The 22501-nt window shown below is 53.8% G+C and overlaps 1 protein-coding gene across 2 annotated transcripts in view; it reads right to left on the bottom strand.

The window, feature by feature from the left end:
• BDH2 (3-hydroxybutyrate dehydrogenase 2) overlaps window positions 1-6044 on the bottom strand; it is a 48046-nt gene extending 42002 nt beyond the window's left edge. Inside the window, exons 1-2 of one of the 2 annotated variants that reach the window (XM_029077078.2) lie at window positions 5951-6044; window positions 902-979 (exon numbers count right to left, since the gene is read on the bottom strand). The gene's annotated coding sequence lies outside the window, so the exon portion shown is untranslated. The remainder of the gene's footprint in view (window positions 1-901; window positions 980-5950) is intronic. The other variant, XM_029077079.2, reaches the window with a different exon arrangement.
• Window positions 6045-22501: the final 16457 nt, after the last annotated feature.

Raw genomic sequence — 22501 nt, 5'->3', positions numbered from 1 at the left:
ACATTTAGGGCAAATCTCCAGGTTCTTCCTAGAAGTCTTAGGGGAGTAGCATGGCCTAGTGAGCCCTACGAAGCTCAGGGGTTGAGTTTAATTCCCTCCTGAGTTTCCTCTTTCTTGTGCTTACTGCACACAGTAAGCGCTTAATAAGTAGTATTATGAGTCTAGGAGTCAGAGACCTGGGCTGTAATCCCAGCTCTGCCACTTGCCTGCAGTATGACCTTGGGCAAATCCCTTGGCTTCTCTGTGCCTCAGTTTCCTCATCTGTAAAATATGGATTTAATACCTGTTTTCCTTCCTACTTAAACTGTGAGCCCCTGTGTCATGATGATCGTATTTGTTAAGCACTTACAGTGAGCTAGGCACTGTACTAAGTGCTGGGGTGGATACAAGCAAATTGGATTGAAGACAGTCCCTCTCCCACATGGGGCTGAAGTCTTAATCCCCATTTTACAGGTAAGGTAAACTGATACCCAGAGAAGTGAAGCGATTTGCCCATGGTCACACAGCAGACAAGTGACAGGTTCAGGATTAGAACTCATGTCCTTTTGACTCCCACGTCCATGATCTATCCATTAGATTACACTGCTATGTCCAATTTGATTACCTAGTATAATAATGATGGCATTTGTTAAGTGTTTACTATGTGCCAAGCACTCTTCTCTACCTCAGAGCTTTAGTTCACTGTTTAACACATAATAAGTGCTTAATAAATACCAGTCACTGACTAAACATCATCTGTTTTCTCAAACTGTTAAACAAACAAAGGCTTAAAAAGCAACAAAAAACCATTTAAAAAATCCTATCCCCTATTCCCCTGGCAGTTACCCATTCTCTTCCAATTTTTGACTAGGAAGAGGGTTTGGTGGCTAAAGGAGAGTGGGGAACTTGACTTGAGCCTTACCTGTTTCTTTCAGGAGAGGAATGTTGGGTACAGCTTCTCCTGCTGACTAGCCACCTGGGTTCAGCCCTCCCTGGATCTCTAAGGAGAAGGGGCACAGGCTCATTGTTCTTAATCAGCATTTGTCATGTGTTAGGTCTAAACTCCACCCTGGCTCATTATTACTCCCCCTCCAGCCCCTTTAAATGGCTGTCAGGCCAGCCCCTTGCTTGTCTTTCCTCCCACTCATATCCTCACTTCCCACCCCTTACTGTCTTTAACCTTTAAAGCCTTATCTAGATGCTGAGGAGGTCTTCTCCTCAGTCCTCTCAACTCTGCTGAAACTGTAGCAGAACTGAGAAGTAGCCAGATCTGGTGGAAAGAGCCTATGAGCCAGGAGATTAGACTTCTCACCCTGGCTCTGCCACCTGCCTGCAGTGTAACCTTGGGCAGGTTACTTCACTTCTCTTGGCCTCAGTTTCTTCCTCTGAAAATGGGCATCCAATTTCCTGCTCTCCCTCCCCATAGACTCTGAATAATAATAATAATGGCATTTGTTAAGTGCTTACTAAGTGCCAGGCACTGTATTAAGCACTGGGGTGGACACGAGCAAATCAGGTTGGACCCAGTTCCTGTCCCACGTGGGGCTCACAGTGTTAATCCCCATTTTATGGAGGAGGGAACTGAGGACCAGAGAAGTAAAGTGATTTGCCCAAGGTCACACACCAGACAAGCGGCAGAGCTGGGAATAGAACCCATGACCTTCTAACTCCCAGGCCTGTACTCTATCCACTATACTGGACAGGGACTGTATCTGCCCTGATTATCCTGTATGTACTTGGCATAGCACATAGGAAGGCTAACTAATGCCATTTTTCATTATTATTAATTACAGGCTCCTCAGGGAAGGCAGAGAACTCTCCCCTCCAAGCCCTGCAGGAATAGACTCCCTCACCCAAGAGGTTGCTGATTTCAGGGAGTGTCCAGGTTGGATTCTCCCAAGGTCTCGACCCCTCAGAGGATGTGACAGCAGAGGCAGAGAGTCACCAATTCCATATCTCCACCACCACCACGGGACACTCCCTGAGCCCTGGCAGACCTGGAGCTAGATGCGGGGAGGCAGGGGTAGGGGTGCCAACCTAGGATTGGTAGTGTGGGGCTGCTGGGGGTGAGGAGGGGTCCAGGCTGGGCTCCAGAGGCTGGGGAGGATTGGGGCCATGCCCATTCCCACAGCTGCAAGTGGAAATCTACAGTACCTACAGCTGGGTCAGTGGAGGTGGTCGGAGAAAGCTGAACTGGCCAATCCATCCTAATCCAGGGCCGTGGCCTGCAGATCCCAGGACCAGCCTGGTGGCCAGAGCAGAGGCCAGGAGGGAGAGCACTAGCATCAGCTTTCTCTCAACTCGAGGCCCTGCCTGGCTCATTCATTAGTCAGGGTGTTTATTAAGCATGCTGCCCAAGCTGAGCTAAGCGCTGCGGTGAAACATGATGAACAATCCCAGCTCCATCCCCATCCCTCTCCCACATGGGACTGACAATCTTGGTGGGGAAGACCAAAACCAAAAATTCAATCAAGTCCGGACAGTGGGAGCATTTAAAAATACTGGGAAAGGAGAGTAGTGGATAGAGCACGGGTCTGGAAATCAGAAGGTCACGGGTTCTAATCCAGGCTCCGCCACTTGCCTGCTGTGTGACCTTGGGCAAGTCACTTCATTCGTCTGTGCCTCAGTTCCCTCAACTGTAAATGGGGATTGAGACTGTGAGCCCCATGTCGGACAAGGACTGAGTCCAACCTGATTTGCTTGTATCCACCAGTGCCTAGTACAGAGCCTGGCATATAGTTCATTTTTAATGAATACCATTATTATTAGGACTGTCAGCTTCCCTCTGCCACCTAAATCCTCCCCATCAGTCAGTAGAACTGGTTGAGAACTCACTACAAGTGTCCTCTTGAGGAGGCCTTCACTAATTCATCTCTCATCTCCCCTCCCTTCAACCCCACCACAGGCAATTGCCACATCAGCACTTCCTTACTCCTAACCACCGCATTTATAAGTCCATATCTTTTTATGTTCTTATTTTCTCCTAGCTGTAATTTATTTTAGTGCCCAACTCCCCTGCTCGACCAGATGCTCTTTGAGGAGGTAATCACGTCTACTACTTGTAGTTTACTCTGCCATATGTTTTGTAGAGTGTTCTGCACCCAACAGGCACTCAATACATACTATTGATGGATCAACTATAGACTGTAAGCACCTTGTGGGGAGGGCTAAGGTAGACCAACTCTATTTTACTGTACTTTCCCAAGCAGACTTTTCAACTGTGATGGCTAAACTAGGTGGAAGAGAGGATTTGGGAGAGAAGATAAGTTTAGTTATGGACATATTAAGCTTAAGGTGCCAGCCGGTCATCCGAATGGAGACATCCTGGAGGCAAGAGGAAATACGAGACTGCAGATCAATCTAACAAAATTATTTATTGAGCTCCTAACTGTCCTAAGATTTTGGGGGATAAATCAAAAGTAAACAGAGATGATCCCTTCCCTCAAGGAGCTTACAATCTAACAAAAGGCAAAAGAGTTTGGGATAGCATGATTAAATTTAGGAGGGATCTGTAAAGAGGAGGTAGCACCTTCATAGGATACTCACTGTTAGGGGATGAAAGGTAGAAACCAGTGAATGATGGAAAAAGGGAGGCCAGAGAGGAGGAAAATTAGGATAGAGCTGGGTTCAAGATTAACCAACATTTCTTGGAAGAGTGAGTGATCCAGAGTGTCAAAGATAGCTGAGAGGTCAAAGAGAATTACAGCCCAATAGAGACCGTTAGATTTGGCAAGAAGGAGGCCAGTGACAACCTTGGAAAGCACAATCTCAGTACAGCGAAGGGGGAGAAAACTAGATGATAATAATGATAATATTGTTCAGTACTATGAATCGAGTACTGAACTAAATGCTAAAGCAATTCAATCACACACAGTCCCTATGCCAATAGGGCTCATAGTCTAAGGGGGAGGGAGAACAGGTATTTCATCCCCATTTTACAGATGAGGAAACTGATGCCCAAAGAAGTTGGGGTTATAGCATTTGTTAAACGCTTACTATGTGTCACTGTTTTAAGACATAGTAAGGCATGTTTGCTTACTACGTGTCACTGTTTTAAGCACTAGGTTGGACACAGTCTCTGTCCCACATGGGGCTCACAGATTAAGTGACTTGCCCAAGAACACACAGCAGGTAAGCAGTTTGGGGGTGGGAGGGCACAGGATTCGAACGCAGGTCTTCTGGCTCCTAGTCCTGTGTTCTTTCCACTAGGCCACGCTGCTTCCTTTGATTCTCACTGCCTCAATTTCCTCTCTTCCAACTTCCTTCTTGACCAGTGTGATCTAGTGGAAAGAGCAGAGACATGGCAGTCAGGAAATCTGCCCTCTAATTCTGGCTCTGCCACTTACCTGCTGAATAACCTCGGACCAGTCACTTCTCTGAACCTCAGTTTCCTCATCTGGGAAATGGACATTAAATTCCCGTTCTCCCTTCCCTTAAGGCTGGGATCCCAGAATAGGGCAAGGTCTGTGTCTGCTCTAGTTTTATTGTATCAACCCCGATAATATAACTATTATTATATTTAAGTGCTTACTATGTTCATTCATTCATTCAATTGTATTTAGTGAGTGCTTACTGTGTGCAGAGCTCTGTACTAAGTGCTTGGAAAGTACAATACAGCAATAAAGAGAGATGATCCCTTCCCACAATGGGCTTACAGTTTACGGGATGGGGGAGGGAGGACAGACATCAAAACAAGAAAACAGGCATCAATATAAATAAAGAGAATTATATATATGTAAGTGCTGTGGGACGAGGAGGGGGGGAAGAGCAAAGAGTCGAGGTGATACAGAAGGGAGGGAGAGCTGAGGAAAAGGGGGCTTAGTCTGGGAAGGTTTCTTGGAGAAGTGAGCCTTCAGTAGGGGGTTTGAAGGGGTGAAGAGTGATTGGTGGATTTGAGGAGGAAGGGCGTTCTAGGCCAGAGGAAGGATGTGGGACAGGGGTCGGCGATGAGACAGATGAGATCGAAGCACAGAGAGAAGGTTTTCTCAAGCACTGTTCTAAGCGGTGGGAAAAATTCAAGTTAATCAGGCCAGGCACAGTCCCTGTCCCTCACAGTCTTAAGTATTATAATAATAATAATTATGGTATTTTTAAAGCACTATGTGCTAAGAACTGTTCTAAGCACTGGGGTAGATACAAGGCAATCCGGTTAAAGGTAGTCCCTGTCCCATATGGTGCTCACAGTCTCAATCCCCATTTTACAGATGAGGTAACTGAGGCACAGAAAAGTTAAGTGACTTGCCCAAGGACACAGCAGACAAGTGGCAGAGCCGGGATTAGAACCCACAACATCTGATTCTCACGCTCGTGCTCTTGCCACTAGGCCATGCTGCTTCTCAAGGGAAGAAAAGGTATTGAATTCCCATTTTACAGATGAGGGAACTGTAAAAAAAAAATATTATTATTATTACTATTATTCCTCCCTGGCTCCAACAAGTGAACAAGAAGCAGCCTTGGTGTGAACCTCCTATCCCAGGCCAGCCCCTGTCTGGGGTAGTTTCTCAGGGGGCTTGAGGGCTAGGGGCTGAATTTTGGGAGCTGGCCCAGCCCACTACCCCCAGCTGTAGAGCACGGCCATCTCAGGGACTCCAGCCACAAGTCCACATTCAGACACGAGCCTCACCCCCTCTCTAACCCTGAAGCCAAATTTTCTATCTAGCTTTTGGCAGATGGCAAAGCTTTAAAAAGAAGGAAGTCTATCCATTGGCTAGCCAACATGTACCAGAAATAAGAAACTGTCATTTCACAATGCATGAGGAGAAAAGTTCAACGGGGTCTGCAGAAAATGGAAAGGCTGTTTACCCCTGGGCCTCTTAGAGCCCAGGAAGCTAAAACTACAGCACACCCAAATCTCATCAGCCACCCACGATTTTCTACAAGCAAGCAGTGAAATACAAGACGAAGTCATCTCTAAATTTCCTTTGAAATACACGTGTAGACAGGAAGATTAGAGAAGAGAAATTACACCCACCTAGAGCTCTCAGACAGGCAATCTTGTCTTTGACCTTTGAACCAGGGGGGAATCACGAGAAGGAACTTGGTATGCTGGGAACTGTAGTTCAGCTTCCTTCGGCGCAAAGATGGAGCCACCAAAATCCCAAAGCTGTTTCAACATTGCCATCTAGTGTAGGTTGCCATCCTTTAACAGTAATGCAGTCGTTAACGGGAAATACAATGCAGTTCTCTGCTCCATCACACACTGAGGCCACTCTGAGGCCCAGAAAAGTTAAGTAACTTACCCTGGATCTCACAAGAGCCAAGTGGCTGATCTCCCATCCCTACAGCACACAAAAATAGAGCTTGCTGGTACAAGAGCTGGTACCAGAGCTTGTTGGTACAAGCTCTCATAATATCCCGACTGGATTATTGCATCAGCCTCCTCTCTGATCTCCCATCCTCCTGTCTCTCCCCACTCTGGTCTATTCTTCATTCCGCTGCCTGGATTATCTTTCTATAGAAACGCTCTCGGCATGTCACTCACCTTCTCAAAACCTCCAGGGGTTGCGTATCAACCTTCGCATGAAACAAAAACTCCTCACACTTGGCTTCAAAGCTGTCCATTCCCTGGTCCCCTCCTACCTCACCTCCCTTCTCCCCTTCTACAGCCCACCCCATACACTCCACTCCTCTGCCGCTAACCTCCTCATGGTCCCTCATTCTCGCTTGTCCCGCCGTGGACCCCTGGCCCATTTTCTACCACTAACCTGGAATGGCCTCCCTCCTCACATCCACCAAACTAACCCTCTTCCCCTCTTCAAAGCCCTATTGAGAGCTCACCTCCTCCAGGAGGCCTTCCCAGACTGAGCTCTCCCTTTCCGTGTGCCCCTCCTCCCCTCCTGGTTCCCCCTACTCCCTCCCTATGCTCTTCCCCCTTCCCCTCCCCACAGCACTTGTGCATATTTGTATATATTATTTATTATTCTATTTTATTAATGATGTGTATATATCTATGATTCCATTTATCTTGATGGTATTGACACCTGACTACTTGTTTTGTTTTGTTGTCTGTCTCCCCCGTTTAGACTGTGAACCCGATGTTGGGCAGGCATTGCCTCTATCGGTTGCCAAATTGTACATTCCAAGTTGCCAAATTGTACATTCCAAGTGCTTAATACAGTGCTCTGCACATAGTAAGCACTCAATGAATACGATTGAATGAATGAATAGCTGTAATTTATTTATATTAATGTCTGTCTCCCCATCTAGACTGTGAGTGCATTGTGGGCAAGGAATGTGTCTCTTTGTTGTTGTAAGTGCTTAGTATAGAGAGCACAGTGAGTACAATGAGCTTGAGCACACAGTAAGTGCTCAATAAATACAACTGATTCCCTGCTCTCTGTCCCTCAACTCCCTGCTCCCTCGGCTCTGTGCTCCTCCACTCTGTGCACCTCAGCTAATTAATCAATGGTATTTATTGAAGCAGCGTTGCTCAGTGAAAGGAGCACGGGCTTGGGAATCAGAGGTCATGGCTTCTAAACCCAGCTCCGCCACTTGTCAGGTGTGTGACTTTGGGCAAGTCACTTATCTTCTCCGTGCCTCAGTTACCTCATCTGTAAAATGGGGATGAAGAGGAGCAGTGTGGCTCAGTGGAAAGAGCCGGGGCTTGGGAGTCAGAGGTCATGAGTTCTAATCCTGGCTCAGCTGCTTGCCAGCTGTGTGATTTTGGGCAAGTCACTTCACTTCTCTGGGCCTAAGTTCCCTCATCTGTAAAATGGGGATGGAGACTGTGAGCCCCTCATGGGCTCACCTTGTATCCCCCCAGCGCTTAGAACAGTACTTTGCACATAGTAAGTGCTTAACAAATACCATTATTATTAAGACTGTGAGCCCCACAAGGGACAACCTGATTACCTTGTATCCTCCCAAGTGCTTAGAACAGTGGTTGGCACATAGTAAGTGCTTAACAAATTCCATCATTATCATTATTATTCTGGCCTCCTGGAGGCCTCCTGGAGGCCTCCTGGAGGAGGTGAGCTCTCAATAGGGCTTTGAAGAGGGGAAGAGGGTTAGTTTATTATTATCATTATCATTATCATTATTATTCTGTTCTAAGTGCTTGGGAGAGTACAAGACAATTACATTACTCATTCGCTGCCCATAATGAGTTTAGTCTAGAGGAGGAGACAGACATTAAGATAAACAAATAATTTAGATTATATAAAGATATATATTTGAATGTTGTGGCATTGGGTGCAGGGTGAATATCAAATGTCCAAAAGGTGACAAGACATAAGTGCAGGGAGCAGAGATCTGAGGGGTATGAAGTAGAAAGCTGAGGGAAAGGAAACAGAGAGCTGAGGGACAGAGGACAGAGAACTGAAGAGTGTGGGCCAGAGAGCTGAGGGGTAAAACCCAAGGAGCTGAGAGGCAAAGGCCAGAGTTTTGAGGGCAGACTACAGAGAACTGATATGAGGGGCAGAGGTCAGAGAGCTAGCTGAGGGGCATAGGTCAGAGAGCTGAGGGGTGGAGGTCAGAGAGCTGAGGGGCAGAGGTCAGAGAGCTGAAGGGCAGAGGTCACAGAGCTGAAGGGCAGAGGTCAGAGAGCTGAAGGGCAGAAGTCAGAGAGCTGAGGGGCAGGGGCCAGAGAGCTGAGGGGCAGGGACCAGAGAGCTGAGGGGCAGGGACCAGAGAGCTGAGGGGCAGGGACCAGAGAGCTGAGGGGCAGGGGCCAGAGAGCTGAGGGGAAGAGGTCAGAGGCAGAGACCCAAGAACTGATGGACAGAGGCCCAACTGCTGAGGAGCAGAAGCTTTAGAGCAGAGGGGTAGAGGCCCAAAAGCTGAGGGGCAGAAGGCTGAATGCTGAGGGGCAGGGTCCTGAGAACTGAGGGGCAGAGTCCTGCGAGCTGAGGGGCGAAGGCCAGAGGTCAGGCGTCTAAGGAACTGCAGGGCAGAGGCCTTTCTAGACAGTGTCTCCCCACTTCTAGACTGTGAGACTGTTGTTGGGTAGGGATTGTCTCCATCTGTTGCCGAACTGTACTTTCCAAGCACTTAGTACAGTGCTCTGCACACAGTAAGTGCTCATTAAAAGTGATTAAATGAATGAATTAATTCATTCATTCAATAGTATTTATTGAGCGCTTACTATGTGCAGAGCACTGTACTAAGCGCTAGGGATGAACAAGTTGGCAACAGATAGAGACAGTCCCTGCCGTTTGACGGGCTTACGGTCTAATCGGGGGAGACGGACAGACGAGAACAATGGCAATAAATAGAGTCAAGGGGAAGAACATCTCGTAAAAACAATGGCAACTAAATAGAATCAAGGCGATGTACATTTCATTAACAAAATAAATAGGGTAATGAAAATATATACAGTTGAGTACAGACGAGTACAGTGCTGAGGGGATGGGAAGGGAGAGGGGGAGGAGCAGAGGGAAAGGGGGAAAAGAGGGTTTAGCTGTGGAGAGGTGAAGGGGGGGTGGTAGAGGGAGTAGAGGGAGAAGAGGAGCTCAGTCTGGGAAGGCCTCTTGGAGGAGGTGAGTTTTAAGTAGGGTTTTGAAGAGGGGAAGAGAATCAGTTTGGTGGAGGTGAGGAGGGAGGGCGTTCCAGGACCGCGGGAGGACGTGGCCCAGGGGTCGACGGCGGGATGGGCGAGACCGAGGGACGGTGAGGAGGTGGGTGGCGGAGGAGCGGAGCGTGCGGGGTGGGCGGTAGAAAGAGAGAAGGGAGGAGAGGTAAGAAGGGGCAAGGTAATGGAGAGCCTTGAAGCCTAGAGTGAGGAGTTTTTGTTTGGAGCGGAGGTTGATAGGCAACCACTGGAGTTGTTTAAGAAGGGGAGTGACATGCCCAGATCGTTTCTGCAGGAAGATGAGCCGGGCAGCGGAGTGAAGAACAGACTGGAGTGGGGCAAGAGAGGAGGAAGGGAGGTCAGAGAGAAGGCTGACACAGTAGTCTAGCCGGATATAACGGGAGCCCATAGCAGTAAGGTAGCCGTTTGGGTGGAGAGGAAAGGGCGGATCTTGGCGATATTGTAAAGGTGAAACCGGCAGGTCTCGGTAACGGATAGGATGCATGGGGTGAACGAGAGAGACGAGTCAAGGATGACACCGAGATTGCGGGCCTGAGAGACGGGAAGGATGGTCGCGCCATCCACGGTGATAGGGAAGTCTGGGAGAGGAGCGGGTTTGGGAGGGAAGATGAGGAGCTCAGTCTTGCTCATGTTGAGTTTTAGGTGGCGGGCCGACATCCAGGTGGAGATGTTCCAGAGGCAGGAGGAGATGCGAGCCTGAAGGGAGGGGGAGAGGACAGGGGCGGAGATGTAGATCTGCGTGTCATCTGCGTAGAGATGGTAGTCAAAGCCGTGAGAGCGAATGAGTTCACCGAGGGAGTGAGTGTAAATGGAGAACAGAAGAGGGCCAAGAACTGACCCTTGAGGAACTCCAACAGTTAAAGGATGGGAGGGGGAGGAGGCGCCAGCGAAGGAGACCGAGAATGACCGGCCAGAGAGGTAAGAGGAGAACCAGGAGAGGACGGAGTCCGTGAAGCCAAGGTGAGATAAGGTATGGAGGAGGAGGGGATGGTCGACAGTGTCAAAGGCAGCAGAGAGGTCAAGGAGGATTAGAATGGAGTAGGAGCCATTGGATTTGGCAAGAAGGAGGTCACGGGTGACCTTAGAGAGAGCAGTCTCGGTAGAGTGGAGGGGACGGAAGCCAGATTGGAGGGGGTCTAGGAGAGAATGGGAGTTAAGGAATTCTAAGCATCGATTGTAGACGACTCGTTCTAGGATTTTGGAAAGGAAGGGTAGTAGAGAGATAGGGCGATAACTGGAGGGGGAAGTGGGGTCAAGAGTGGGTTTTTTTAGGATGGGGGAGACATGGGCATGTTTGAAGGCAGAGGGGAAGGAGCCCTTGGAGATTGAATGGTTAAAAATAGAAGTTAAGGAGGAGGGCAGGGGCGATGGTTTTAATAAGGTGAGAGGGAATGGGGTCTGAGGCGCAGGTGGAGGGGGTGGCACTTTTGAGGAGGGAGGAGATCTCCTCTGAGGATACTGCAGGGAAGGATGGGAAAGTAGGGGAGAGGGTCGGTGCGGGAGAGGGGAGAGGCGGAGGGGTGACTTTGGGGAGCTCAGACCTGATTGTGTTGATTTTCGTGAGGAAATAGGTGGCCAGATCATTGGGGGTGAGAGATGGGGGCACAGGCCAGAGAGATCAGAGGGACAGAGCCCAGAGACCTGAGGGGCAGATGCCAGAGAGCTGAAGCTGAGAGAGAGCAGGTCAGGGCAGAAGGGGCAGAGGCTGGAGGGGTGGCAGGCAAAACCTAGAGAGCGGAAGGGGCAGGGGCCAGAGAGCTGAAGGGGCAGGGGCCAGAGAGCTGAAGGGGAGAGCCCAGAGAGGTGATGGGCAGGGGCCAGAGAGCTGAGGTGGAGAGCCCAGAGTGCTGAGATACAGAGGTCCAAGAACTGATTGAGAGAGGCCCAAGAACTGAGGAACAGAAGCTTTAGAGCAGAAAGGCAGAGGCTCAAAAGCTGAGGGGCAGAGGCCCAAGAGCTGAGCAGCAGAGGCCCTGAGAGCTGAAGATGATAGAGAGCAGGCCAGGGAGCTGAAGGGGCAGATGTCAGAGAGGTGAAAGACAAAACCTAGAGAGCTGAAGGGGTAGAGACCAGAGCACTGAGGGGGCAAGGACAGAGAGCTGTGGGGGTGAGGACAGAGCTGAGGGACAGGGGCCCAAAAGCTGAGGGGCAGAGGCCAAAGAAATCAGAGGGGCAGAGCCCAGAGAGCTGAGGGGTAGAGATCAGAGATCTAAGGGACAATAATTGGACATCAGAGGGGATTTGGGAGAGAGTCAAGAGGAAGAAGACAGAGTTGAGGAGCAGGGACCTGAGGGGTGGAGACCAGAGAGGTGAAAGGAAGAGGCTTGAGTGCTCAGGGCCAGAGGCCAGAGAGCTGAGGGGCAGGAACCAGAGAGCTGAGGGGCAGGGACCAGAGAGCTGAGGGGCAGGGACCAGAGAGCTGAGGGGCAGAGGCCTGAGAGCTGAGGGGCAGAGGCCTGAGAGCTGAGGGGCAGAGACTCGAGAGCTGAGGGGAGAGTCCTGAAAGCTGAGGGGCAGAAGCCCGAGAGCTGAGGGGAGAGTCCTGAAAGCTGAGGGGCAGAGGCCCGAGAGCAGAGGGGCAGAGGCCCAAGAGCAGAGGGGCAGAGGCCCGAGAGCAGAGGGGCAGAGGCCCGAGAGCAGAGGGGCAGAGGCCCGAGAGCAGAGGGGCAGAGGCCCGAGAGCAGAGGGGCAGAGGGCCGAGACCTGAGGGGCAGGGGGCCGAGAGCTGAGGGGCAGGGGGCCGAGAGCTGAGGGGCAGGGGGCCAAGAACTGAGGGGCAGAGGGCCGAGAGCTGAGGGGCAGAGGGCCGAGAGCTGAGGGGGGCGGCTGAGAGCTGAGGGGCAGGGGGCCGAGAACTGAGGGGCAGGGGGCTGAGAACTGAGGGGCAGAGAGCCGAGAATTGAGGGGTAGAGGCCAGAGCACTGAGGGGTAGAGGCCAGAGCACTGCAGGGCAGAGGCCAGAGGGCTGTGGGGCAGATGGCAGAGGGCAGGGGGCAGAAGCCAGAGAGATGAGGGGCAGACCCCCGTGAGCTGAGTGGCAGAGGGCAGAGAGCTGAGGGGCAGAAACCAGAGAGCTGAGGGGCAGAGGCCCGAGAGCAGAGGGGCAGAGGCCCTAGAGCAGAGGGGCAGAGGCCCGAGAGCAGAGGGGCAGAGGCCCGAGAGCAGAGGGGCAGAACACTGAGAGCAGAGGGGCAGAGGGCCGAGAGCTGAGGGGCAGAGGTCAGAGAGCTGCGGGGCAGGGGGCCAAGAGCTGAGGGTCAGGGGGCTGAGAATTGAGGGACGGGGGCCAAGAATTGAGGGGCAGAGGCCAGAGGGCTGCGGGGCAGAGGCCAGAGGGCTGTGGGGCAGAGGCCAGAGGGCTGTGAGGCAGAGGCCAGAGGGCAGGGGGCAGAAGCCAGAGAGATGAGGGGCAGACCCCCGTGAGCTGAGTATCAGAGGGCAGAGAGCTGAGTGACAGAGGGCAGAGAGCCGAGGGGCAGAGACCAGAGAGCCAAGGGGCAGAGACCAGAGAAAGGAGGGAAAGAGGCCATAGTGCTAAGGGGCAGAGGCCAGAGAGCTGAAGGGCAGAGGTCAGAGAGATGAGGGGCAGAGGTCAGAGAGCTGAGAGAGAGAGGCCAACGTGCCTCTCTCAGCCAGAGGGTTGAGGGGTAGAGGCCAGAGAGCTGAAGCCGAGAGATAGTGGGCCAGGGAGCTGATGGGGCAGAGGCCAGAGAGGTGACAGGTAAAACCCAGAGAGGTGAAGGTACAGGGGCAAGAGAGCTGAAGGGGAGAGCCCAGAGAGGTGATGGGTAGAGGTCAGAGAGCTGAGGAGCAAAAGCCTTAGAGCAGAGATGCAGAGGTCTGAAAGCTGAGGGGCAGAGGCTTGAAAGCTGAGGGGCAGAGGCCCAAGAACTGAGGGATAGAGGCTACCAATCTGAGTGATTGTGGCAGAGAGTGGAGCGGACGAGGCCAGAGAATTGAGGAGAAGGGAGCTGATGGGTAGAGCTCAAAGATATGAAAGGAAGAGGCTTGAATGCTCAGGGTCAAAGGCCCAAGAGCTGAGGATCAGAGGCCTAGATCTGAGGGGCAGAGGTCAGAGAGCTGAGGGACACAGGTCAGAGAGCTGAGGGACAGAGGTCAGAGAGCTAAGCTGAAAGACAGAGGCAAGAGCTAAGGGGTAGAGGCCAGAGAGCTGAAGGGCTGAGGACTAAAAGCTTAGGGGCAGAACCCAGACAACGGAGAGGCAGAGACCCAAGAAGTGAAGGACAGAGGCTCAATTGCTGAGGGGCAGAGGCATTAGAGCTGAGGGGCAGAGTCTAGAGAGCTGAGGGACAGAGTCTAGAGAGCTGAGGGGCAGAGGCCAGAGAGCTGAGGGGCAGAGGCCAGAGAGCTGAGAGGCAGAGGCCAGAGAGCTGAGGGGCAGAGGCCAGAGAATTGAAGCTGAGGGAGAGCAGCCAGGGAACTGAAGGGGCAGAGGCCAGAGAGGTGAGAGGGAAAGGCAAGAGTGGTGAGGGGTAGAGGCTAGAGGGTTGAGGGGTAGAGGCCAGAGAGCTGAGGGACATAGACGAGAGTGTTGAGGGGTAGTATTCAGAGAGCTGAGGGACAGAGGCCAGAGAGTTGAGGGACAGAGTCCAGAGAGAGGCGGGAAAGAGGCCAGAGAGAGGAGGGGCAAAGGCTATAGATAGAGCTGAGAGGCAGAGGCCAGAGAGCTGAGAGAGAGAGAGACCTATGTGTCTCTCTTAGCCAGAGGACTGAGGTGCAGAGGCCCAAAGGCTGCAGGGCAGAGACCAGAGGGCTTTGGGGCAGTGGACTTAGGGGCAGAGGCCAGAGGGCTTAGGGGCAGAGGCCAGAGGGCTGTGGAGTAGAGGCCTGAATGCTGAGGAGCAGAGCCCCAAGAGCTGAGGAACAGAGGCCAGAGACCAGAAGGCAGAGCCCAGAGTACTGAAGCTGAGGGAGAGGTGCAAGGGAGCATATGGGGAAGAGACCAGAGAGAGGAGGGAAAGAGGCTAGAGTGCTGAGTTGTAGAGGTTAGAGTGCTGTGGGGCAGAGGGGCAGAGGACAGAGGGCTGTGGGGCAGAGGACAGAGGGCTGTGGGCCAGAAAGCAGAGAGCTTGAGGGGCAGAAGGCAGAGAGCTTGAGGGGCAGAGGGCAGAGAGCTGAGAGCTGAGGGGCAGAGAGCAGAGAGCTGAGGAGCAAAGGGCAGAGAGCTGAGGGGCAAAGGGCAGAGAGCTGAGGGGCAGAGAGCTGAGAGCTGAGGGGCAGAGAGCTGAGGGGGAGAGGGCAGAGAGCTGAGGGGGAGAGGGCAGAGAGCTGAGGGGGAGAGGGCTGAGGGGCAGAGGTCAGAGAGCTGAGGGGCAGAGGTCAGAGAGCCGAGGGACAGGGATCCAAGACTTTAGGGTCAAAGTCCCGAGAGCTGAGGGGCAGAGGTCCTGAGAGCTGAAGGGCAGGGGCACGAGAGCTGAAGGGCAGGGGCATGAGAGCTGAAGGGCAAGGGCACGAGAGCTGAAGGGCAGGGGCATGAGACCTTAGGGGAAAAGTCCCGAGAGCTGAGGGGTAGAGGCCCGAGGGCTGCGGGGCGGAGGCCAGAGGGCTGCGGGGTAGAGGCCAGAGGAATGAGGGGCGGATCTGAGAGAGCTGAGGGGCGGAGGTGAGAGAGCTGAGGGGCAGCGGCCAGAGACCTGAGAGAAAGCATCCAGGGAACTGCAGGGCGGAGACCTGAGAGCAGAAGGGGCAGAGAGCTGAAGCTGTGAGAGAACAGGCCAGGTAGCTGAAGGGTCAGAGGCTAGAGAGCTAAGGAGCAGAGGCCAGAGTGCTGAGGAGCAGAGGTCAGAGTGCTGAGGAGCAGAGGCCCAAGAATTGATGGAAAGAGGCCCAATTGCTGAGGAGCAGAAGCCTTAGAGCAGAGAGGTAGAGGCCTGAAAACGGAGGGTCAGAGGTCTGAGAGCTGAGGGGCAGAGGCCAAAGAGATCAAAGGGACAGAGCCCAGAGACATGAGGGGCAGAGAACAGAGATCTGAGCAGATGTGGCAGAGGATCGAGCGGAAGAAGCCAAAGAGTTGAGGAGAAGGGATCTGAGGGTAGAGACAAGAGAGGTGAAAGGAAGAGGCTTGAGAGCTCAGGACCAGAGTCCTGATAGCTAAGGGCCAGAGACCCAAGAGCTGAGTGGCAGAGGACAGAGAGTTGATGTGCAGAGGCCAGAGATCTGAGGGTCAGAGTGCACAGAGCTGAGAGGCACAGGGCAGAGAGTTGAGGGGCAGAGGGCAGAGATCTGAGAGGCAGAAACTACAGAGCTGAGGGGCAGAGGCCAGAGTGTTGAGGGGCAGAGGCCCAGGAGCTGAGAGGCGGAGGTCCAAGACCTCAAGGGCATAGGCCCGAGAGCTGAGGGGTAGAGGACAGAGAGCAGAGGGGCAGGGGCCAGAACACTGAGGAGCAGAAGCCAAAGAGAGGAGGGAAAGAGGCCATAGTGCTGAGGGAAAGAGGCCACAGTGCTGAGGGACAGAGGTCAGGGAGCTGTGGGCAGGGGCCAGAGAGCTGCGGGGCAGAGAGCTGCAGGGCAGAGAGCTGCAGAGCAGAGAGCTGCGGGGCAGAGGTCAGAGAGCTGAGGGGAAGAGGTTAGAGAGCTGAGGGGCAGAGGTCAGAGAGCTGAGGGGCAGAGGCAAGAGAGCTCAGGGGCAGAGCCAGAGAGCTGAAGGCAGAGCCCAGAGAGCTGAAACTGAGGGAGAGCAGCTAGGGAACTGAAGGGGCAGAGGCTACTACTACTAATAATAATAATGTTGGTATTTGTTAAGTGCTTACTATGTGCCGAGCACTGTTCTAAGCGCTGGGGTAGACATAGGGGAATCAGGTTGTCCCACGTGGGGCTCACAGTCTTCATCCCCACTTTACAGATGAGGGAACTGAGGCACAGAGAAGTTAAGTGACTTGCCCACAGTCACACAGCCGACAAGTGGCAGAGCTGGGATTCGAACTCATGAGCCCTGACTCCAAAGCCCGTGCTCTTTCCACTGAGCCACGCTGCTTCTCAACTACTACTGAGGTGAGGGGGAAAGGCAAGAGTGGTGAGGGGAAGAGGCTAGAGGGTTGAGGGGTAAAGGTCAGAAGGTGGAGGGCCAGAGAGCTGAAAGAGAGAGGCTAATGTGCCTCTCTCAGCCAGAGGGCTGAGGGGCAGTGGCCAGAGAGCTGAGGGGCAGAGGCCAGAGAGCTGAGAGAAAGCATACAGGGAACTGCAGGGCAGAGGCCTGAGAGCTGAAGGGGCAGAGGACAAAGAGCTGAAGCTGTGAGAGAACAAGCCAGGTAGCTGAAGGGGCAGAGGCCAGAGAGATGAGGGGCAGAGGCCAAAGATATCAGAGGGACAGAGCCCAGAGACATGAGGGGCAGAGAACAGAGATCTGAGCAGATGTGGCAGAGGATCGATCGGAAGAAGCCAAAGAGTTGAGAAGGGATCTGAAGGGTAGAGACCAGAGAGGTGAAAGGAAGAGGCTTGAGAGCTCAGGGTCAGATTCCTGATAGCTAAGGGTCAGAGACCTGAGAGTTGAGTGGCAGAGACACAAGAGCTGAAGCTGAGAGCAGGTCAGAGACCTAAAGGGGCAGAGGCCAGAGATCAGAGAGGCGGGGACAGAAGGCTGAGGTGGAGGGACCAGAGAGCTGAGGAGCAGAGGGCCAACAGCTGAGGGCTAGTGGCCAGAGAGGGCTTAGAGGCTGAGGTCAGGGAGGTGAGGGGCTGAGGTCAGAGAACTGAGAGAGAGAAGCCAATGTGCCTCTCTCAGCCAGAGTGGTGAGGGGCAGAGATACTCCCATTCTCTCCTAGACCCCCTCCAATCTGGCTTCCGTCCCCTCCACTCTACCGAGACTGCTCTCTCTAAGGTCACCCGTGACCCCCTTCTTGCCAAATCCAATGGCTCCTACTCCATTCTAATCCTCCTTGACCTCTCTGCTGCCTTTGACACTGTTGACCATCCCCTCCTCCTCCATACCTTATCTCACCTTGGCTTCACGGACTCTGTCCTCTCCTGGTTCTCCTCTTACCTCTCTGGCCGGTCATTCTCGGTCTCCTTCGCTGGAGCCTCTTCCCCCTCCCATCCTTTAACTGTTGGAGTTCCTCAAGGGTCAGTTCTCGGCCCTCTTCTGTTCTCCATTTACACTCACTCCCTCGGTGAACTCATTCGCTCTTATGGCTTTGACTACCATCTCTATGCATATGACACGCAGATCTACATCTCCGCCCCTGTCCTCTCCCCCTCCCTTCAGGCTCGCATCTCCTCCTGCCTCCAGGATGTCTCCACCTGGATGTCGGCCCGCCACCTAAAACTCAACATGAGCAAGACTGAGCTCCTCATCTTCCCTCCCAAACCCGCTCCTCTCCCGGACTTCTCTATCACCGTGGATGGCACGACCATCCTTCTTGTCTCTCGGGCCCGCAATCTCGGTGTCATCCTTGACTCGTCTCTCTCGTTCACCCCACACATCCTATTCGTTACCGAGACCTGCCGGTTTCACCTATACAATATCGCCAAGATCCGCCCTTTCCTCTCCACCCAAACGGCTACCTTACCGCTACGGGCTCTCGTTATATCCCGGCTAGACTACTGTGTCAGCCTTCTCTCTGACCTCCCTTCCTCCTCTCTCGCCCCGCTCCGGTCTATTCTTCACTCCACTGCCCGGCTCATCTTCCTGCAGAAACCATCTGGGCATGTCACTCCCCTTCTTAAACAACTCCAGTGGTTGCCCATCAACCTCCGCTCCAAACAAAAACTCCTCACTCTAGGCTTCAAGGCTCTCCATCACCTTGCCCCTTCCTACCTCTCCTCCCTTCTCTCTACCACCCACCCCGCACGCTCCGCTCCTCTGCCGCCCACCTCCTCACTGTCCCTCGGTCTCGCCCATCCCGCCGTCGACCCCTGGGCCATGTCCTCCCGCAGTCCTGGAACGCCCCCCCTCCTCACCTCCGCCAAACTGATTCTCTTCCCCTCTTCAAAACCCTACTTAAAACTCACCTTCTCCAAGAGGCCTTCCCAGACTGAGCTCCTCTTCTCCCTCTATTCCCTCTACCACCCCCCCTTCACCTCTCCGCAGCTAAACCCTCTTTCCCCCTTTCCCTCTGCTCCTCCACCTCTCCCTTCCCCTCCCCACAGCACTGTACTCGTCCGCTCAACTGTATATATTTCCATTACCCTATTTATTTTGTTAATGAATTGTACATCGCCTTGATTCTATTTAGTTGCCATTGTTTTTACGAGATGTTCTTCCCCTCGACTCTATTTATTGCCATTGTTCTTGTCTGTCCATCTCCCCCGATTAGACTGTAAGCCCGTCAAACGGCAGGGACTGTCTCTATCTGTTGCCGACCTGTTCATCCCAAGCGCTTAGTACAGTGCTCTGCACATAGTAAGCGCTCAATAAATACTATTGAATGAATGAAAGATCAGAGAGCTGAGGGGTAGAATCCCCAAATCTGAGGGCAGAGGCCCAAGGTCTTAAGGGAAAAGGTCCGAGAACTGAGGAGCAGAGGCCAGAGGGCTGAGGGGTAGTGTCCAGAGGGCTGAGGGGCAAAGGCCAGAAGGCTGAAGGGCAGAGGTCAGAAGGCTGAAGGGCAGAGATCAGAGAGCTGAGAGAGAGAATCCAATGTGCCTCAGCCAGAGGGGTAGGGGCAGAGACCAGAGATCTGAGGTGCAGAGACCAGAGAGGTGAGGGGCAGTGGCCAGAGAGCTGCAGGGCAGAGGCCAGAGAGATGAGGGGCAGAGGCCAGAGAGGGGCAGAGATCTGAAGCCTGAGGGTAAGAGGCCAGAGAGATGAGGGGCAGAAATCTGAGGCCTGAGGGGAAGAGGCCAGTGAGAAGAGGGTCATAAGCCTGAGAGCTGAGGGGCAGAGAGCTGAGAGAGAGAGAGGCCAATGGGCCCCTCAGCCAGAGGGCTGAAGGGTAGAGGCTAGACAAGTGAGGGATAGAGGCCAGAGAGCTGAGGGACAGAGGCCAGAGAGCTGAGGGGCAGGGCCCCGAGGGCTAAGGGGCAGAGGTCTGAGGCCTGAGGGGAAGAGGCCAGTGAGAAGAGGGTCAAAGGCCTGAGAGCTGAGGGGCAGAGCCCAGAGAGCTGAGAGAGAAGCCTATGTGTCTCTCTCAGTATGAGGGCTGATGGACAAAGGCCAGAGAGCTGAGGGGCAGAGCCCAGACTGTTGAGGGGCAGAGGCCAGAAAGCTGAGGGGCAGAGGCCAGAGGGCTGCGGGGCAGAAGCCGGAAGGCTGCGGGGCAGAGGCCGGAGGGCTGCGGGGCAGAGGCCAGAGAGCTGCGGGGCAGAGTCCAGAGAGCTGAGAGAGAGAATCCAATGTGCCTCTCTCAGCCAGAGGGCTAAGGGGCAGAGATCAGAGAGCTGAGAGGCAGAGACCAGATTGTTGAGGGGCAGAGGCCAGAGAGATGAGGGGTAGAGGCCAGAGAGATAGAGAGAGAGAAGCCAATGTGCCTCTCTCAGCCAGAGGGCTAAGGGGCAGAGATCAGAGAGCTGAGAGGCAGAGACCAGATTGTTGAGGGGCAGAGGCCAGAGAGATGAGGGGTAGAGGCCAGAGAGATAGAGAGAGAGAAGCCAATGTGCCTCTCTCAGCCAGAGGGCTGAGGGGTAGAGGCCAGAGAAGTGAGGGGTAGAGGTCAGAGAGCTGAGGGGCAGAGGTCTGAGAGCTGAGGGGCAGAGGCCCGAGAGCTGAGGGGCAGAGACCAGAAAACTAAGAGAGAGAAGCCTATATTTATTTCTCAGCCTGAGGGCTGAGGGGCAGAGGCCAGACAGCTGAGGGGAAGAGACCAGAATGTTGAGGGACAATAGCCAGAGAGCTGAGGGGCAGAGACCAGAAGGCTGAGGAGCAGAGGACAGAGGGCTGAGGGGCAGAGGACAGAGGGCTGAGGGGCGGAGGACAAGAGGCTATGGGGTAGAGGCCAGAGAGATGAGGGGCAGAGGCCCGAGAGCTGAGGGGCAAAGAACGTATGCCTGAGGGGCAAAGGCCAGAGAGCTGAGGACCATCAATCTGAGATCTGAGGGAAAGAAGTCAAAGATCTGAGGTAATTTGGCAGAAATTTTAGGGGAAGAAGCCAGAGTTGAGAAGCAGGGCTCTGAGGAGTAGAGGCCAGTGATGGGGAAGGAAGAGGTTAGAGTGCTCAGGGCAAAAGGCCCAAGTGCTGAGGGGTAGAGTCCAGACAGCTGAAGGGCAGAGGGCAGAGAGTTGAAGGGGCAGAGGCCCGAGACCTGAGGGGTAGAGGCCTGATAGCTGAGGGGCAGAGGCTGAGAGCTGCGGTGCAGGGGCCAGAGTACTGAAGCTCAGGGAGAGCAGCCAGAGAGTTGAAGGGGCAGAGGCTAAAGATGTGAGGGGCAGAGAGCTGAGGGAAAGAGGGCAGAGAAATGAGGGAAAGAGGGCAGAGAGCTGAGGGGCAGGGGCCAGAGTACTGAAGCTGAGGGAGAGCGGCCAGAGAATTGAAGGGGCAGAAGCCAGAGATGAGGAGCAGAGGCCAGAGAGTTGAGGGGCAGAGGCCAGAGGGCTGAGGAACATAAATCAAAGATTTGACGGGATGTGGCAGAGATTTTAGGGGAAGAAGAGAGTTGAGATGCAGAGTGCTGAAGTGTAGAGGCCAGAGATGTGGAAGGGACTAGACTGCTCAGGGCCAAAGACCTAAGAGCTGAGGGGTAGAGGCCAGAGAGATGAAGGGCAGAAGCCAGAATGCTGAGGGAAAGAAGCCAGAGAGCTGAGGGGCAGGAGCCAGAGTACTGAGGCCGAGGCAGAAAGGCCAGAGAGTTGAAGGGGCAGAGGCCAGAGAGGCAGCGGCAGAGGCCAGAGACTTGAGGGACAGGCGCCAGAGAGCAGAGGGAGAGTAGTAAGGGAGCTGAAGGGGCACCGGGCTGTGGGGCAGAGGCCAGATAGCTGAGGGCCAGGGGCCAGAGAGCTGAGGAAAAAAAGGCCAGGGAGCTGAGGGAAATAGGACAGAGATCTGGGGGGCAGGGGCCAGAGTACTAAAGCTGAGGGAGAGGGGCCAGGGAGTTGAAGGGGCAGAGGCCAGAGAGCTGAGGGGTAAAAACCAGAAGGCTGAGGAACAGAAGGGTGGTCAAAAAGCAGAGAGCTGGGGGAAGAGAGAGGAGAGCTAGGGGACAGGGCACAGTTGGAGGGGCAGAAAGCAAAGGGTAGAGAAGCAGAGGGGCAGAGAACTGGGGGGCAGAGAACAGAGCTGAGGGACAGTGAGCAGGGGGGTATAAACTAGGGGAGCAGAGAGTGGGAGGGCAAAGAATGGGGGGTAGAAAGCGGGAGGGACTATAACTGGGGAGCTGAGGGACAGGGAGCTGAAAGGTACAGAACTAGGGATCCAAAGGTCTAAAGGGCAGAGAGCAGGGCCACAGGCAGTTGTGAAGGGAAGACAGGATGGGAAGGAGAGCAGGGGGGACAGAGAACAGTGGGGACAGAGAGCATAGAGCTGTGACCTAGAGCTGGGGGAGTAGAGAGTTGGGGGCGGGGCCGAGAGCTGTGGGGCAGAAAGCAGAGAGCAAAGAGTGGGCGAAGAGGGCAGAGAATTGGGGGATGGAGAACAGAGAGCAGGGGGATGGAGAGCAGAGAGTTGGAGGACAAGGCAGAGAGCTGGCATTCAGGGTAGAGAGCTGAGAGACAGGGTACAATGCTGGGGGCAGAGAGGGGGTGGCAGAGAGCAAACACCTGAGGGGGCAGAGAGCCAGGGTGCAAAGAGCAAGGTGGGGGAAGAAAGCAGGGAGCCTAGGGGCAGAAGGCATGGAGCAGAAAGGATGCAAAAGGTCAGGATGCAAAAGGTCAGAGAGCAAAAGGTCAGACAGAAAAAGGTCAGGATGCAAAAGGTTAGACAGCAAAAGGTCAGAGAAAGGCAGATGGCCAAGAGCAGCAGGGCAGAGAGCTGAGTGGGCAACCAAGAGCAGGGGTGGGGGTCAGAGAAGTGAGGGGCAGAGAGCCAATAGCCAAGGGGCAGAGCCCTGAGTGAACCAGAGAACAGGGAGACAGAGAACTGAGGGGCAGAGAGCAGAGAAGC

The sequence above is a fragment of the Ornithorhynchus anatinus genome, chromosome 12, assembly GCF_004115215.2.
Source record: "Ornithorhynchus anatinus isolate Pmale09 chromosome 12, mOrnAna1.pri.v4, whole genome shotgun sequence".
Lineage (NCBI taxonomy): Eukaryota > Metazoa > Chordata > Mammalia > Monotremata > Ornithorhynchidae > Ornithorhynchus > Ornithorhynchus anatinus.
Note: the sequence above shows the minus strand (reverse complement) of the source record. Positions and strands in the feature narration are given on the sequence as shown.